The sequence below is a fragment of the Lagopus muta genome, chromosome 1 (genome assembly GCF_023343835.1).
Source record: "Lagopus muta isolate bLagMut1 chromosome 1, bLagMut1 primary, whole genome shotgun sequence".
NCBI classification, from domain to species: Eukaryota; Metazoa; Chordata; class Aves; order Galliformes; family Phasianidae; genus Lagopus; species Lagopus muta.
In genome coordinates, this window is record NC_064433.1 from 80219004 (window position 1) to 80228814 (window position 9811).

The window sequence follows — 9811 nt, forward strand, 5'->3', positions numbered from 1 at the left end:
AATCACAGAACCACAGAATATCCCAAGTCAGACACATAAGGATCATCAAGTGCAACCCCCTGATCCACACAGCACTACCCAAAATCCAAATGCTATCTCTGAGAGTGCTGACCAAACACTCCTTGAACTTCAGCAGCTTGGGGCCATGCCTACTGCCCTGTGGTGAGGAACCTTATCCTAATCCCCAACCTGACCCCTCCCTGAAGCTGTGGTGCCATTTGCTCTTCTATCTTCATGCTCTGACAAAAACAGTTAGCTCCTGCCCTCGTTCTTGTCAGCTCAAGAACTCGCAAGACCCTGTGGTGCCTGGTAAAACCCAATGAGGAAGTGTTTGGGTGGCGTGTTCCCTGCAGGAAGCTGCAGGACTGAGGAGGGCCCTGGGCACACCGAGCTAGCTGGGGGCAGCAGGAATGCTCTTGCAGAGGGAAGAGCTTTCATTTGGATAGGTGCTTTCTGGGTAAGCAAGAGCTGAAACTCCCCGTGGCAGGAGAATAACACTGAACTCAGCTGTACATATCTTGGACAGGAGCTTTGTCATCCAACTGTTTGTCCATAGACCTGTGTGATGGGAAGGGTTGCTGCTACAAATTACAGTTTTAAGGGCTTTTGGGGAGCGTCATACCACTGATGGAGCTCAGTCCGGTCATTGTCCCCAGGTCCTGCTGAGGCATTCCTGGTACAGGACATAGTGAACTTTACAGTAAAAACCTGCAGTGAGTTCAGATGTGATTTCAGATGGCAGGGAAGCATTTCAGAGACATGTTTTTGGTCATCTGCAGAAGCTTCATGTTAAGCTCCTGCTAATGATCTTCACTGGATCTGGCACTGGTTTGACAGCTACAGAGACTGAAGCATTCAGTTCACCTAAAAAAAACCCAGGTATCTGGGCAGTTGTCTCCCTGTCAAGCTGCACCATCCTGTCCCCAAGACAGAGCTGTTATTTTGCTCCTGTTACTCATCTCTGAAGTTTTCATTCCCTTGAAAGTGTTACCTCATGGTAGAAGTTGAAGAGAAGGGAACTTTGTAAGCACTAGGAACTGGGTAGAAATCTCAGAAGCTGAAATCACTTATTTGTTTCGTTTTCACTCCTTAACAACAATTCACCATGTCAAACCAGTTTCTTTCAGTGTGGCTGTGAAGCATCATCAGTAGAACACTGAAAGAAGACCTCCAGACATCTTCCATGTGTAACAGCTGTGATCTGTGCAGTACAGCTGAGCTGGAATACTATGAATGTGTTCCATCTTCTGCTTTGGGATAGTTGATGAGTTGCAGTCTCTTCCTGATGTAAAACCAGAGGGATCAAATGATGCTATGAAGTCTCTTCCAGGAGAAAAATGAGGCTGAGTTCCCTTTTTTGGCAGCGACATAAAAAGAGGGCAAATCCATATGGATCAAGGGAAATAGTATTACGTAAAACCACAAACAGAGGGTAGAGTACGTGTGTTCTCCTCCCTTAATAGGTATCAGAGAGATTAGCTTACGAAAAACCAAGAGAGCTCTGTTTTCAGTATCTACAGCAATTACAAACTCTTTCTGATACCTTGGCATGGTGACTGGGAGAAGCAGAGATAACATACAGGGCACTTCACTCCTGCCAGTGGATCAGGTCCAAGTCGGTTTTTAATGCCTGAAAATTCCTGCTCTTTGGCTTGTATGTCCCTCTCAGCTCACCCCAGGAAAAATCACGAATCCTTTTCGAAGATGTGAAGCAAAAGAATGTTTTTCCCTCCTGACTCTTTGTGAAGTCAGTCGTGGGCTGCTGCAAAGCTGCTGAATTCCAGGGGTAGGGAGTGCTAGTATGGAGCACTGGGTGCAGTAAAAAGAGCGGGCCTTGTAGTGCCCTTGTGTAAGGCATTACATGGGTGCCAACTGCTATTTTTGTAACATGCACCTCACACAGTCCTTCTGTAGCATTTTTCAGTTTGGGAACCTGAGGATGTTCTACAGCAGGGAGTTTTATTATGGTGATTATAGGGTTGAGAAGAGAATGTCACCAAGACAAAAGACAGGCAGGTAGAAAATCTTGAACAAATGCCAGGTGAGCGTTCATAGAATCATTAAGGTTGGAAAAGACCTTTAAGATCGTCTACTCCAACCATCAACCCATCCCCACCACACCCACTAAGCTGTGGATGTCAGTGCCAAGTCCACGCGTTTCTTGAACACCTCCAGGGGCAGTAACTCCACCATCTCCCTGGGCAGCCTGTGCCAGTGCATTAGCACTCCTTCTGAGAAGAAATGTTTCCTAATATTTCACCTATTCAATGCTTTGACAGCCCTCCGCTCTTGGTGTTAGAGACAACAGCTTCTGCTTATGTTTGCAGTCTGTGTATAGTTTGACATGGAAAAGCAAATCTTTATCCCTTTTCAATTGCTACAGCTTAGGACTGCATTTGTTGGGAAAGCTAGGATGTTAGATCCTGTAATAGACACTACCTAGAACAGGAAAGAATATCACCTCCCTCTTATTCTGTTATTTCTGTGAGATCTTCTGTGCCCACCACCATTTTTGAGCAGTTGCAACAAGAGCCATGCCCTTCCCTTTGAAAAACACAGGTGCTGCTTCAGCAGCAATTAAAACACACACACTGGAACAGTTTGCTTGTGGACAGTGCAATGTCCTTTGTGTCAGAGAAGGATCATAGAATTATCTAGATTGGAAGACAAACCTTCAGGGTCACCAATGCCAACTGCCAAAGCTCCCTCCCATCCTTACTCAGAATTAAAGAAAAAGGAAAAGAAATGTATCCAAACAAGCTATTTTTCCTCATCCATGGATGCCTTATTGCTGCAGTCACCAGAGGATGGAGTTACTCACAGCACACTAAAGCAGGCAATAAAACCAGCAGCGGTTCAGGTAGAGCAAGCTGTGTTCCTCCATGAAGTCTCTATATAAATGCCATTCAGAAAGGCAGTCAGTATGGGATTCATGCCTTCTGAAGGGTGGTTCACTTAACAGGGGACACAGAGTACCCCAGGTGACTGTATGTAACTATTTCTGTCAACCTCCTGGCTGTAATTACAGGTCTCACCCCTGCTGGCTTGTCCCCTGCCTTTAATGAGATCACTTTGAGAGATAACACTGTGACTCCATTAAATCTGACTGTGGCGTGAGCAAAGATAGTGATCCACTAAAGCCAGTCAGGCTTGGCTAAGGTTCTCTGTGTGCTTTTTCTCCTCCCTCTGATGATGGATACAACATTTTGCATTTCTGACAGTGTTTTGCATTTTTCAGAAGCCTTTCAACTAGGTCATTCAAATGCTGTTTGCAAAAACAAGAGAAAGTGTCCTTAAAGGCCCTTTGAACATGAGGTCTCCATCCTTTGCCGTTGCACTTGAATGGTCCTACCTTCATTCAGAGCCATGGCTGTGTGGGTTGCAGAGGCGAAGGGCAGAAATATCAAGCATTCCACTCATTTTGAGTGCCTCAGTGTTATGCTCGCACAAAACTCCTAAAAAATTCCTAGGCATTTGGGTCCTGTCGTAGGTGGGAAATTCAGCTGCTCAGCTTTTTTCAATAGTAAGTTGAAAATGTTGTGTTTTCATGTGTTTGTTTTGCTTTCTGCTTTAATGAAGAGGAGGTAGAGGCAATGTGAAATTTAGGAGAGCTGGGTTTCTCTCTCGCTGCTTGACGAAGGACTTTTAGTGCTAGTTCGAAAAGCCCAGAAGACCACTTGTGGAGGCATTCTGTGAGAGCAAGAACAGCAAAGTTATTGCCAGTGGATTCAAATACACCATTAAAGTTTTTGCAGTTCTTCAGAAAAGCAAATGTTTAGGAATCCACAGATGAAAAACACAGTGAAGGTTTTAAACTCCTGCTCTATGAGTTCTGGAGTTGTTTAAAGCTGTGATGTCTTGTGATACTTTTTTTCCTAAGCCCACAATCTATCATTCCATTTTTAGTTACAGACACTGTTTTAATTTGCCCTCCTTTGCCAGTTAATTATCAGGGAGATAAAGCAGCTTTGAAATTCCCGGACTCCCTGGAACCACACTGAAGTGTGCACAGTTGTGTGCACACTTCACCATTCCAAAGCAGATAAATCTAGTACCACGTAACTGCTTCTTTTGAGCACTAGTGGCTATATGGGAATATTTGCATTAGAAAAGTAGGGTGTTTTCAAAGGGGAACACTATGATGTCAGAATTTGCAGAAACCCTGTCTCTGCCCATTCCACCCGTCTGAATGTGTGGTGCTGCAGTCTTCAAGTTACAGCATTCTACTGTATTCACCATTTCAGGTGAAATGCTGCCTGGTCAGTAAGAAGGAGCAAGCTTTAGCAGACCAAGTTTCAACTTCATCATTCTGCAGCCAGTCAGTCATATTACCCAGTCTATTTTGTCCACCGAGAGCAGAAAGGTTTTTGCCATTAATTCCTACCCTGTATTTTGTGTTCCCTGTTTATGAGCCTTAAGTCAAATCTGACCAAGAATAAAATGTTTGACTTTGAGTTCTGTGAAATCCCAGACATAACATAGCTGGTGTGATCCCAGAGATTGCGAGAATGAGTGGATGGAGTCATATAAAAAGGGAGAGATACCCCTGGAGATCAGGGTCTATAGAGAGTTCAGTGCCTAGTCTGTTTAATGAGTGCCAAGAAAAGATGACATCAGGATCCCGAGATCTGTCTGGCAGTACTCTGATGGAGTTCACTGTCCTGATGGTGACCCTGTGGTGTCTGATCTCACCTATACAAGGCCATGCCCCACTCCAACGCACCTTATGCAGCCAATAAGGCTAATAAAGCTGAGTGTTCTCAGTAGTGAAAGAGAGGATGTGTCTGCATCTTGTTGATACAAAATAGCCTGAATGTGCTAAGTTTTTAGGCTTGCTACATAAACCATCTAATTGCCAGGGCACTTGGGGAGGACTGAGAATCTTCTTCCGAGCATGACAAGGATGGATTTTCTGGAGGGGCTGGTTCTGTTCCCGTAGAGATGATTACTTTAATACAATAAAAAATGAACAATATGAGTTTGGGCACCTATAGCCCTAAATAGCGACGTCTTTAAATTTCATTTAAGTCTGCATCCATCAATAAAATATTTGATATTTTTCACTAGACAACTGAGTTCTGCACAAGATGTTCAGTCTGGCCCTGGTTCATCAAATCACTTAAGTGCTTTGCTGAATCAGAGACTTGATTCTCATTAAATCAGGCACTTTATACAAGGAGGCAGGGAGCATACTGCAGCCTTACCTCACTGCGTGGGCTCTCTTGGATGCTGGTGTGCACAGTAATAGGTTATGGATTAGGACCATCCTCTTAAGGCCCAGGTCCACTCCATGTCTTCCACCAGTTGCATTTCCAGTTGGTTATTTATTGAACTAGCATGGGACTGCTTGAGCTTTGGGAATAGGCTAGTCATTGGTTGGGAATGAGCTAGTTGTTGTTTAGAAATGGCTTTTTTTTTTCTTTTTTCCCCTGATTTCTTCTACATAGCCTCAAGCATATAGGGAAAAGTTTGGAAGTGTTGTGCTCTGAAATGGACTTAGACATGGAGCTGGCTCACCTTTGAGATAATCACTCCCTATGAAGGTTTTGACATAAAGCTACACAGCCTGGGAACCAAGAACTCCCAGATTTTCTGCATATCAAGTAGATATCCCATACAGGTCCCAAATGAGCTGATGGCCAGGATGTGCAGTCCCACAGTAATTCCCCTAAACTGGCTTTGTATTGTGAGTTTGGTGCCCTGAGAAACATGAAGCACATACAGTCAGTGTTTATATACGAGGCTGTTTCAGTACAAGGTAACTACTGGGGTAAAAAAAGAGGATTTTATAAATGTTTCTGAAACAATCAAGATAGCTTCATAAAATCTTCCACTGCCTAAAGTGGAAAGCCAACAGAAAGAAGCTTTGCCAGCAAACACAGATCATTCCAGCTCTTGCGGCAGGGAAACAAGACAAGTGGCCTGCCAGAACAGTGGGTTGCAGTTCATCTCAGGAGTACATTGGGATCATTATAGCTCTGAGATGAGCAGTTGCCCTTAGTAAGAAAAGCACACTCAGCAACAAAATTGTTCTATGTAAATGGGCTACAGCCCAGAGATATCTTGTGTTCCCAGAGCAACTCACATAGACATGAGCAAGCAAATCGCTGACCAACTGCAGACTTCTGTTTTAAGCTTTTGAGTCTTCTTCGTCTGTACACTATTCTGAAATGTACCTGTTTGCACTAATCACTTCACTTGTTCTGGAGCAAGAGAAAACAGCTGCTTTTCAACGCTCGGTAATTTCATCTAACAGAGAAAAGAAAAGAAAAACGTCGGGAAATTAATTACAAGAAGAGAACTGATGTGAGAGAGGGAGAACTCAGATGACAGACGTTGGCACGGTTGCTGTCTTTTACAAAGAAGTCATTTTTACAATGTGTGTGTTCAGAATGTAAGCAAATAAGCCTAAAAAACACACTCCAGATCTTGAGAATGGATCCTCTGCATGATGGAGAAGTGCAGCAAAGGGAATCTGTTCTCTTTATTATAGAGAGTTCAGCCTAACCCCTTCTCCATCACTGGCATTACATGGGATTTGTGGTGGCTGCAATGGCAAGTACTAGCCCTGGGACTTTCCAGCCTTTTCAACAAATGCATGCATCTACTGGTTTGCTTAATTTTTTAAATAATCTGGGGATGGCTGCTTACTGGATCTATTGCACCAGGCAGGTTATCATGTGGCTGTCATGCTTCAGGGCTTCTGTCTGCCTGAGATAAGAGTTGGTCAAAGGCTCAGGTTGGGGGATGACACCCAGACAGATTAGGAAAAATTGGCACTGGGTTTAATGAAATTTGCGAAAGTTTCAAGCACAAGCTGGCATCTGACAACACCACTGAGAAACAAGAGTTAATTTCTTGTATTGTTTCTATGCTCCCTACAGAGGAAGAGGCCTTTCCAAGCACCAGTCCCTGAACCTAGGGTGAGATGGATCACACAGAAGTCCCTGTGTGGTTTCTTCACTAAACTTGACCCAGTTCAAAGACCTGAACCTTAGGGTGAGACAAAGTTAGGGGCAGTGAATTTCATTGCAACTTGTCTTGCCCAAGCTTCTTGGAAAACTCTTGGCAGAGTTAGGATCTGCCCCATTTCTGCTTTGGTTCTCGTATCCGGGGTAACCCAAAAGCCCAACTTCTGCTTAGATCCGCTATTCACCAGGTACCAATAGTACCTTTTAATGTCTTTCTGGGAGCAGCTGCTCTGGGGAAATGCAACTTTACATTTGTTCAACACACACTTTTACTAGGACACACACATTAGCTTCTCAACAGTTGAAATTGTAAATTCACTGACTTGTACTTTGGGATTTTTCCCTAATGGAGCAAGGAGTCTACTGCTAAGCTCTACTCTGGGCATGATCCTGTCGCTTTCTTTGTTCTTCCTTACAGGCTGCTGGAAAAAATGGCATTCCCTGAGACTGTATTGTGCACATCTGTCTATCCAAGATGCAATTACAGGGGAGCCTGCAGACTGGAGAACAGCACTGAGGAGAAAGTCCCAAGAAATTGTTCTTTGTGTCTTGAATGACACTGCCCTGAACACAGGTGTCTGCCAAGTACATGCCTTACCAGCAGCCCAGCTGCCTATACCCACCCCCATGTGGTTTTGTTTTATGTATTTTTTTCAATTATATAGTATTTAGATAGGTTAAGACCTCAGCTTGCCAGCACATAGCTATTGTCTGCATGGGCATGTCCTCAAGAAACAATACAAAGAGCCCATTATGGTTTGGGACAGACCTGAGCTGTCTAATTGAGATCTACCCTTAAGCCTCAAGATGTTCTGCTCTAATGCTCAGATCCAGCAGACTCCTCTCTTGCAGATAAAAGCAAAAAACCACCAGACCCAGCATTTCCAGAGCTCAGTTTTCCCAGTTTTAACAAGCCCGAGGAGTTTATTTTGGCTTGATGGCTCAGTGTCAGAGTTCAGATCCCACTTCGTGTATTCAGGAGGAGGGCTGGATGTTCCAAGTCTGGTCTGTAGTTGCAATGAAAGTACTTAGTGAGTTTAGCAAATACCTGCAAAAAAATTCATTGCGAGACAGGTCAGTAGAAGTCATTTTCTTTGTGCCAGCATAGCAATATTGTTAAGGAACGCTTTTTTTAATTGTTCATTTTGGCAGACAAGTTGAAATTTCCATAATGGCAAAAATGTTTGTGCAAATGCTGTTAAATGCACTTATAAGTCTTTTTGCCAATCTATTGCCATTTTTGTTTCATTTATCAAGATCAGCTAATGCAACAGAACTCTTCTGGTAACAGTAAAAGCAGTAATTCCACAAGGAAGGTTTGCTAGGATAGGTCTTCTGAAAAACTTTCATTTGGAAATGTTAACAATGAGATCCTGCTGGAATTAAAACTTATATAGATTGTGTGAAGAACTAGCAATAAAAGCAGCTTACAACCAAGTCTCCTCCATGCTATCCTAATGTGCAGATGAGAAAGCTTTGCCTTGCTTCCAGTTCCTACACAAAGAATGAGAACTTCCTCTGTTTCTGATACCCAGGTGAGCAGGAAGACAGGAATAACAAACAACACCAGTCCTGACTTCATTCTTCTCAGCTTATGAGCCTTACAGTGTGCAAACAAACTTCTCCAAGTGCATTGCCAAGCTCACCCCAAGGTATGTTCTGGAGAGCTAACACGTGTCACGCCCATTCAGTGCTCTTTTCATGCATCTCCAGGCAAGGGCACAGACTGCCCATAAAAGCATGCAAATAATTCTCTAGGCATTGTACAGACACGTGAAGGAAAGTATTTCCTTGCCCTGAGGAAGTCACTGGCAAAGACAGAGAAGACTGAGGAAGAAATGGAGACAGTTTACTGTTCTGCAGCTGAAATAAGGGGAGGTTGGGGTAACTTCCGGGGTGATGGAGAAGGCATAATGAGTGGGACAACATGAGCAGATCAGCTGTTGCCCATCCCAGGGCACTCCAGATCCAGTCGTACCCAGGGTGACTCAGGTGCTGCACCCAGCCAGGACCTGACACCAGTGGGTGGACTTTATGTGGGCAATGAGGATCTGCCCTTGGCCAAGGCCTCCAGCTCAGAGCTAAGGGATATGGGTGTCTTCTAGGGCCTGATGCAGTGTTTCTGCTGCTGACAAAAGGAGCTGCATGGAGGAACTGCCTGCAAGCTGACGTTCTACTGCTGACCTTCACAGCTAAACCTATTGGAGAAACATCCCTTCCATCCCTCTTGAATTTTACAGATATTTTTAAATCTTGCTTCACAGCTCAAGGAAATATCCTTTTCCTCTTTCTTCATTTTTGGGGCAACATTTCCTAGTTATATTTGCAAGCTGAAAACACAGCTGTCTCATAGGCTTCCTGATGCAAGCTGAGTGTATTGAGCAAGACACCAGCATTACTAAATTGGAGCGGTACCTCTCCTTCCAGAGAGCCATAGCAGAGGAAACAGAAGGTTTTGCAAACCTCATCAGCTATTCCTGTTGGAAGTCACAAGAGCAGCGCACGTCAAACCAAAGCACTGAATGCTTAAACAACAAATTCAGGTGTTGATTAATGGGAACACACCTTTTAATCTATATTGGCCAAGCAAGTTCAAAAGGGAGGTTTATTGTTGTGAGTGTGTATACTATAAATAAGGGGTTATTTGATGTTCTGAATGTTGCACAACAGACTGTTTTACATGGTCTGTCAAGAGATGTTTTTTTGCATGAGCTAGGTAGGTGGTTCTCTGAGGTATTGGATTTCATGCTCTCTTTGGGGAGAGCATCCACCCTAAGAAGGATGGATCTGTCATTTTGCCTCTTCCAGGCAACAGAGAACATACAAGCTGATAAAAGGGC